The sequence below is a fragment of the Cricetulus griseus genome, chromosome 7 (genome assembly GCF_003668045.3).
Source record: "Cricetulus griseus strain 17A/GY chromosome 7, alternate assembly CriGri-PICRH-1.0, whole genome shotgun sequence".
In the NCBI taxonomy this organism is placed as follows: domain Eukaryota; kingdom Metazoa; phylum Chordata; class Mammalia; order Rodentia; family Cricetidae; genus Cricetulus; species Cricetulus griseus.
The window spans coordinates 32,122,907-32,132,737 of record NC_048600.1 but is presented as its reverse complement, the minus strand read 5'-3'; positions in this window follow the sequence as shown (position 1 = coordinate 32,132,737).

Sequence of the window (9,831 nt, the reverse complement as noted above, 5' to 3'; positions counted from 1 at the left end):
AGACAAGGAACAACACTACATATACATACTCAAAGGAAAAATTCAAGATGACATTTCAATTGTTAACACCTATGCCCCAAACACAAGGGCATGCAATTTCATAAAAAATAAAAATAAAAAACACTGTTACAACTTAAATCACATATTGATCCTCACACACTAATAGTGGGAGACTTCAATACCCCAACCTCATCAATAGGCAGGTCATCCACACAAAAACTAAACAAATGCTGGAGCTAACTGGAATTCTTAACCAAATGGACCTAATAGATATTTATACATTTCACCCAAACTCAAAATAACATACCTTCTTCTATGTACCTTATGTACATTTCTCAAAAATTGATTATAGACACAAAGCAAGTCTCAACAAATAAAAGAAAATTGAAATAATTCCTTGCATCCTAATAGACCACCACAGATTAAACTATATATCAACCACAAAAACAACAAAAAGTCTACAAACTCATGGAATCTGAACACCTCTCTACCGAATGAAAAATAGGTCAAGGCAGAAATTAAGAAAGAAATTAAAGGCTTTCTAGAATTGAATGAAAATGAATACACAACATACAAAACTTATGGAACACCCTGAAAGCTGTTTCAAGAGGCAAGTTCATAGCACTAAACCCCTACGTTAAAAACAAAAAACTGGAGAAATCTTATACTAGCAATTTAACAGCACATCAAAAGTCACTAGAACAAAAAGAAGTAATCGCACCCCAAAGGAGTAGATGGCTGTAAATAGACTCCGGGCTGAAATCAATAAAATAGAAACAAAGAACAAATGAAACAAAGAGTTAGTTCTTTGAGAAAATCAACAAGATAGACAAACCTTTATCCAAACTTACTAAAAGACATAGAGAATATCCAAATTAACAAAATCAGAAATGAGAAGGGGGACATAACAGACACAAAGGGAATATAGAGGATCATAAGGATATACTTTAAAAACATATACTCCACCATTTTGGAAAATCTGAAAGAAACTGATAATTATCTTAATAGGTACTGTTGTGCCAGGTTCACGGAGCCCAAGGAGTCGACACTCTGATGCAAAAGCAAAAGATTTCTTTTTATTTCAAGCTGGCCAGCTATGATCTCACTGCATGGTGGGCAAATGAGATGCCAACCAGCCAAAAAGAGAAGCTTTTAAAGGGGCAGACCATAAAGTTGAAGGCCACAAATTACAGAATTTCCATGGTTACTTAAGGTCATACAAAGTACAGAGTTAGTAAATATACATTTTAAGAAAGATACATTTGACTGAGGTAAGACAGGGCATGTGCTTGCAGGGTTACAGAGTCAGGGGGTCTGTCAGTTATCCCCTGGGCTGGGGGATCTTTATGACCAGCAATTAGCAAAGGAATGTTAACAGGAGTGATGGACAGTTACCTTTCCTTCTCTGAGAGCAGGGGGTCAGGCGCCAGTCATGGCACTCCTGATTTAAGGAGTTAAATTTTCCTTAATCATTAGACATTCCCATTTCAGGGCCTAAGTTTTTAAACTTTTATTAATTTTAATTTTTGGTCCCTCAGTACCACTTGCCAAAATTAAATCAAGATCAAATAAGCAATTTAAACAGAACCCCTAGTACTGAGAATAATTCATTAAAATTCTCCCATCCAAAAAAAGCCCAGGGCCAGATGGTTTTAGCGCAAAATTCTACCAGATTTTCAAATAAGAATTAATACCAATACTCCTCAAATGACCCCACAAGAGGAAGAGAGATGCTTCCTTACCCCTTGCCCCTTACTCCCTGTAAAGACGAGAGAGCTGACCCTCCCTTTATAAGCTGCAGCACTCAGGAAAGCAGGCCAGCCCTGCCCTTTGCCTAGGCAGCACAGCAGAGCTGGTCTGGTGGTCTGAATTGAGGGTGACCCAGCTCCAGTGTTGTGAGCAATATTGTGAGTTGTCTCCACTACTCATCTGGGCTGGAGGAGAGATGTGTCCCCACCCCTATCGATGCCTGAGACAGGTGGAAGAGCTGGGGACCATAAGAGTGGAAGGGCTGTCCCTGCCCCCTCACCAGCTGCAGGGGAGAGTAGCTCTGCATCTCACCTCACAGTAGAGCTGCCCTGAAGGTGTAGGTGTGGCGGAGCCAACCCTGAGGGTGAGAAAGCAGAACTTGTCCCACCCCTTGCTCAATGCCGCAAGAGGTGAATGAACAGGGCAATGCTGGAGAGTTGACCCTCGTGACAAGGGCAGGGGAGAACTGGCAAAGGAACAAACCCACAGCTGCCAGGCCCAGAACCAGGATTATGACTTGGCCTGACCCAACATCCACCTCATCTATGATCTGCTGGAGCATTCGAAGGGACCTGATCCACAGACCCAATGTTTCAGGACCTTTAAACACAGGGCAACAACAGGGTATCCAAGGAGAGTCCCAGGGAGGGCCCAGCGTCAATAGTATAGTAGAAACCAAAAGCATTGGACCAATGACTCTTTGTGAAGAACACTTGCAAATGAAGATATATGGACAAAAGGGTTTACTGGGTGACTCACTGTGTCACGTGTCACACTGCAGCTTCCATAATGAGATTTAATTTTTTCTCTTAAAATTTGTTTAATTTGGGGGAGGGTGCAAAGGCATGGGGAAATTAATGGGATCATGATATAAGATGTAAAAGACACATAGAATAAATAAAAAGAAAGTGGTAAAAATTATCCCACAAAATAGAAACAGAAGGAATATTGCCCAATTCATTTTATGAGACTACAGTTACATTGATACCCAAACCACACAAAGGTTCAACAAAGAGAATTACAGACCAATTTCCCTCATGAACATTGATGCAAAAGTACTCAATAAAACTCTTTAAAACTAAATCCAAGAACACATCAAAACCATCATCCACCATGATCAAGTAGGCTTTATCCTAGAGATGTGGGGATGATTCAATACACAAAAAAATCAATAAATGTAATCCACTATATAAACAAACTAAAAGAAAAAACACACATGATCATCTCATTAAATGCAGAAAAGACCTTTGACAAAAATCTAACACCTATTCAGACGAGAGTCCTGGAGAGATTAGGGATACAAGGGACATACTTCAACATAATAAAGGCAGTTTACAGTAAGCCCATAGCCAACATCAACTTAAACAGACAGAAACTCTAAACAATTCCACTAAAATCAGGAACAAGACAAGGCTGCCCACTCTCTCCATACCTGTCCAATATAGTCTTAAAGTCTTAGCTAGAGCAATAAATAAGACAACTGAAGGAGATCAAGGGGATGCAAATGGAAATAAAGAAGTCAAAGTGTTTTTATTTGCAGATGCTATGATAGCATACATATGTGACCTTAAAAATTCCACTGGGAAACCCCTAAAGCTGATAAACACATTCAGCAAAGTAGCTGGATACAAGATTAAGTCACAGAAATCTGTAGCCCTCTTATATACAAATGGCAGACCAAGAAAGAGATCAGGAAAACACCTTTCACAATAGCCTCAAATAATCCAAACTATCTTGGGGTGACTCTAACCAAGCAGGTGAAAGATTTGTATGATAAAACTTCAAGTCTTTGAACAAATAAATGAAAGCTGTCTGAAGATGGGAAGATCTCCCATGCTCATGTATCAGTACGATTAATATAGTAAAAGTGGCCATCCTACTAAAATGAATCTACAAAGTCAGTGCAAGTATCCTCACAATCCCAACATAATTCTACACATATCTTGAAAGGACAATTCTCAGCTTCATATGGGAAAACAAAAGAGAACAGAACAAATAGCTAAAGCATTCCTGAATAATAAAAAGAAATGCAAGAGATATAACTACACCAGATTTCAAGTTATCCTACAAAGTTATCATAATAAAAACAGCATGGTATTGGCATAAAAACAGACACATTGATCAATGAGATCTAATTGAAGACCCACACATACAAATCCACATATGGATGGACACCTGATCTTTGATAAAGAAACCAGAAATACACACTGGAAAAAAGAAAGCATCATCAATAAATGGTGCTGGTCAAACTGGATGTCTGAATGCAGAAGAATCCAAACAGATCCAAACTAATCATCCTGCATAAAACCCAACTTGAAATGGATCAAAGACCTCAAAATAAAACCAGATACACTGAACCTGATAGAAGAGAAGGGGGGAATAGGCTTGAACTCCCTGGCACAGAAGACTTCCTGAACAGAAAACCCTTAGTGCAGGCACTAAGATCAACAATTAATAAATGAGCTCTCATGAAACTGAAAAGCTTCTGTAAGGCAAAGGACACTGTCATTCTGACAAAGCAGAAGCCTACAAAATGGGAAATATTTTCCACCTCCATAGTTAACAGACGATGATATCCAAAATCCATAAAGAACTCAAGAAAGTAGATATCAAAAAACAAATAATGCAATTTAAAAATGGGGTATAGATCTAAACAGAGAATTCCAAATAGAGGAAACTTAAGTGTTCAATATCCTTAGCCATCAGGGAAATGCAAATCCAAACTACTCTAGGATTGCATCTTATGGGCTGGAGAGATGGTTCAGTAGTCAAGAGACTGCATCTTACACCTGTCAGAACGGCTAAGATCAATAACACAAGTGACGGCTTATGCTAACACATATGTGGAATAATGGGAACACTCATCCATTGCTGGTGGAAGTGCACACTTGTACAGACACTCTGCAAATCAGTATGGCAGTTCCTCAGAAAGATGGGAATCTATCTACCTCAAGATTCAGCTATACCCCTCTATACCCAAATGACAAATCATCCTACCACAAGGACATTTTGCTCAACCATGTTCCCTGCTGCTCTATTCATAATAACCAGATATTGGAAATAACCTACATGCCCCTCAACAGAAGAATGAACAAAGAAAATTTGGAACATTTACACAATAGAGTATTACTCAGTTGTTTTTTAAAAAAATGACATCATGAGATTTGCAGACAAATGGAAAGGATTAGAAAAAAATCATCCTGGGTGAAGTAACCCAGACACAGAAAGATAAATATGGTATGTATTTATATATATGTAGATATTAGTTATTAAATGATAATCCACCTACAATCAGTAGACCCGGAGAGGTTAGGTATTGATAAAGGGACTGGAGGGAGGAGCACCTGTATATCCCTTGGAGGGGGAAATAGAATAGATTAGACTAGAACACATTAAAGTAGCAAGCACAGGGCCAGCATAGGTCTGCACCAGGTTGTCTGCATGTATATTATAGTTTTCAGCTTAGTATTTTATGGGGAATAGAGTGCATGAATGGTTAGGTCTCTAATTATTATGCTTTCTCTTGGGGGCTCTTTTCCTTCTGTTGGTTTGCCTTGCCTAACTTTGGTGTAATTTTTTTTTGTTTTATTTTATTACATTTTATTTTGTTGTTTTGTTTTTATCTCTTAGGAACCTGTTCTTTTCTAATCAGATAGCAGATGGGAGTGGATTCAGATGGGAAAGGAGGTGGCTATGAACTGGGGAGAAAAGGAGGGGAAAACATTAATTGGGACATACTGTATGAGAAAATAATCTATTTTTAATAAGAGGGGGAAAGAATTAGAAATTCACTTACTTTGTAAGCTAATGTTTTAAAAACTAAGATGAGAGACCCTCCACACCCTAACCCCACCCAGTGCTGCTTCACTTTAACCTGGTCTTTGGGGACATCTACATTTCAAACTATGACATATTCCTTACCCACTGAGATTCTCCCAGTAGCCCCACTGTGGCAGGTAACTTTTAATTCCATCACTTCGTATTGATAACTCTACCTGGCTGCCCCTCTCCCGACATGGGAATAGAACTCCTAGCTTCCTGCAGGTCAGAAAGGTGAAGGGTTATGGTTCTGTGGGAAAGGAACAAAGGGCAGAGAGGTAGACCCCCTTCATATGGGGTTTCTGTGAGGTGGCTTTTGGGCTGTCCATTGTCCCACAGTGCCACCTGCTGGCACAAGTAGGGAACTCTCTCAGTTGCTGAATTTTCTTGCCTTTGTATTGGATCTGCTGGGAAATATTACTTGGTCTATTCTAATCCAATGTGTTGAGACTCACACACAGAAGCCCATTCATTTCATTGGTTGTGGTCCTATATGTGTGTGTGTGTGTGTGTGTGTGTGTGTGTGTGTGTGTGTGTGTGTGTGTGTGTGTGTGTGGTGTTTCTTAGAGTTATATATACATATGGATGGTTTCTTCATTGGCTGAGAAGCTGAAGAACTTGGCTATCAGAAGACTCCTGAGTGTGATATGCAGCCTACTTTTAGCTATACTGATGACTTCCCCAGAGCCACATCCATACATGCTGAGAGCACACACCTGTTCTTTCCTTCCTACTACATCACCTGCCATGCACCTGCAGGGGCAGACTGGCTGTAGGATTGACAGAGATGTCCTCTGTAGTGGATGACAGCTTCTGCCTCACACTAGACCCCAACCTCCAAAAAAATATCCTTAAAGTGTTTCAAGCCTGAAGCTGTAAACTCTGAGCTTCCTTCCCTTGACTCCAGCACAGGTTTCCCAGCTCACTGTCCAAAGTGGCTCTCCACTGTACCTTCAGCAGAGACCTCATGGCTCCAGGCAGGTCTGGTTCCCTAGAATAAAAGCCATTGATAAATGCATGGCCTTCCTGTGCATCACAGAGGCTCAGCAGCATTGGATGGGTTCCTACTGTCCAATCAGATAGATGGAAATAAACTGTCAAGAACTACAGAAAGAAAAACCAGCATGGAGTCAGGAAGTGTGTCAGGAAAGCTCTGGTCAGGAAAATGCAAAGAAATCACATGATAGCAGGAAGAGCCACCTGGACTTTATGGCCAGGAGGAAGGGAGGGAGTAAAATAAAAGGGGCCAAGAACCCAAGGCTAAAATCATCCTAGCGCACATCTGTGAAGCAGCCACCTCACGAGCAACGCCCCATGCATCGTCATCGCCACCTGTTCCTATGGGCTCAGTGCAGACCTCCAGTGTGCCCCACTCAGCCTGCGAGTGTTGTGAGTCACAGGGACCAGAGAGCACGGTGCAGTCTGTTTCCTCTTGTCTATTTCTCCCTGAGGCAGTCATAGCAACTTGAACCCTCTGTCCAGCCAGCCTTCAATCCTAGGAAATTTGCCCCTATCTTCCTTCCTCAAGACTGCCCTGTGACAAGCATGTCCTCCCTGTGTCTAACCCACCAGCCTGGCCCCTGCAGGTTCATACCCCAGGCCTTCAGTTATGCTTCTCCACAATTCATCTCTTTCCTCAGTCTCAGCACAAAAGCACAGCACTCCTGAATCTTCTATGCTCATTTTTTTTTACAGTCTCTTATCTCCAGTCCCCCCTTCCCCCATAGATGATTGCACTTTTTTTTTTTTTTACTAATGTGTCTCTGAGTATAAAAGTGGCACTCATGAGCCTGGCACCATGGGAGTGAGAGGAAGAACAGTCCCCTTCTCCCCACATGTCCAAGCCCGAAGCAGAGGAGGTTTTTTCTCACTGCATTGGCATCCTTCACACCTTTGTCCTTCCTTTCTTCTTCCCCACAGCAGCAGCACAGGACCCAAAGGGGTTGAACTGGAGATGACCCCACTTCTTCCCTCACCAGCCACCAAGACCAGTGGCCAATGTTGCCTTTGCTCTAGAGCTACAGCCCACAAGTGCCATTAAACTCAGCTCAGTTAGGCCAAGCTACAGGGCATCCCATACTGGAACATAAATGAAGTAAGAAAGAGGTCTAGTCCCCTGGGAGGGTGAGGCCTCCCATGGGGGATATTCAAAGTCTGTCACATCATTTGGGTCAGGGCCTAGGCCTTCCCCCATCTATCTAGGCTGAGAGAATATCCCTCCAGGGGGAATGGGCTCCCAAAGTCCATTTGTGCACTAGGGATAAATACTGTTCCACTGCCAGAGGTCCCATAGACTGCCCAGGCCTCCCAACTGACACCCACATTCAGAGGGGCCTTGTTTAGTCTGGGATGGGGGGCTGGTAGGGGACATGGGAGGATGGGGGGGAGAGGGAACTAAGATTGGTATGTAATATACGATTGTTTTTAATTTAAATAAAAAATAAAAAGAATGAAAGAAAGGAAGGAAGAAAGAAAGAAAAAAAAAGAAAGAAAGGTCTAGTTTGATCTGAGAGACAAGCTGCCCCTCCTGGAAAACACTAGCTATAGGCCCTTGGGCAGGAGAGGGACTGGGTAGGCAAACCTGGGTGGAGTAACATCCCTCAAGTTTCTAGGAGTGGGATCCTCAAGAAGGGATGGGGATATCATAGTCCCAGAGCCCTGGTTGTCCTAAACAGTAATTCCAGCCAGGGCAGGTCTGTCACATTAACCCTGGAGTAGATAGTGATGGGAAGATAAGGAGGTGGGACCCTTCCTTTTGATGACTCAGCAGAGTGGGACACACTCTTCTCAGACTTCAGAAGTCCTTAGATATTTGACTCCTGCAAACTCATACCAGTGATAGCAGAGAAGAACCATAGCCTCACAGGGGAGAAAGGAAGCACAGTTCCTGGCTTGGTGGGACAGCTAAGGAGCCAATGGCTGCCATTTGTCTCAAGACAAGGCAAAAGGCTCATTCTGTGACACATGATGACTGCCCTTCCTAGATGGAAAACTGAGGCCAAGAGCCAGCAGCATTTTACCAGGCAAACTCATAGCAACCTCCAGAATTGGCAGCCCCTCACCTAGAAAGAACATAGCTTGGAAAACTGTTGGGCTGACTGGGGCTGAGCGGCCACCCGTGAGGAAGGAGGGTCCTGCCTGCACAGTCAACACAACATTAGACACGGGGGAAACAGAAAGGTCTCTGTCACTACTTAGCTTTAGAAAAATTTTCCCCCTCTCTAGGACAGTCCCCTTAGAACTGGCTGCTGAAGGTGATTCAGTTTGTTCCTCACAGGTCACTGAAAACAATCCAGACAGCAGACATACACTGTGGGCTCTTTAGACTCCCCAACCACAACTATGTCCACATGTCACCAAAGAGGTCAGGTGACTGCAGGTATCTGTTGTAAAGCCATTTACTTCTACACCTCAGTGGCATTTGCACATTAGTGAGTTATGCCTCAAAACTTCACCAAGTGGTGGACAGGGAAGGATACAGGCGTCAAACTATTTTCTGGAAGAAAAGTCTATGGCCATTCTACAGGAGGATGAATCTCAGGATATGGCTGTTCTTTGTCTGTTACTATGATGAGGAGGCCTAAGGGCAGGAAGGGGCCATGTGCCATGTGTGGACTGGGGGTGTGTGACTGAGTAAAGAGTATGAAACAGCTAGAAACTTGTACAACAGGAAGTGGTGAAACAATCAGAATTCAGTTCTCACCTGCATGATTGATGCCAGTGGGAGAAACTAAATGCTGAAGCCAATGGGAAAGTGACACACAGGCTAAGACACATTTATCTGCTTACAAATAGTGAATTTCTGAGTGGCCTGCACTGCCACAGAGGCCATGGTGATGTCCAGGCCCAGGCTACAGCTGAGGGTCATGTTTTGGTCAATGGCCCTACCACAGCCAGGGTCTGTGTTCATATCTGTGGATCCTGACACCATTGAAGAATATCCCCCAACAGAGTCAGGCCAGTATGGCCTCTACCACTATACCGAGATCTCTCCAGTATTAGCTGGTGGGAACTTCAAAATTGACTTGCTCTCTTGGTCCTTATAGATTTATCTGTTTGCTGAGGGAGCCAAGCCCTAAAGGACATTTCATGTACCAAGTCAGAACTCTGTGGTTCTATAGCAAACCTAGGGGCTCTAAACTCTTTAACATCTTCATTCTTACAAACTGCTCCACTCCTAGGAACATCTTCATCGTTAACAACACTGAAAAGAGTTGGAGAGAGCCTTTCCCTGCCATCTCATCCATCTGCTGCTCCCCTAGT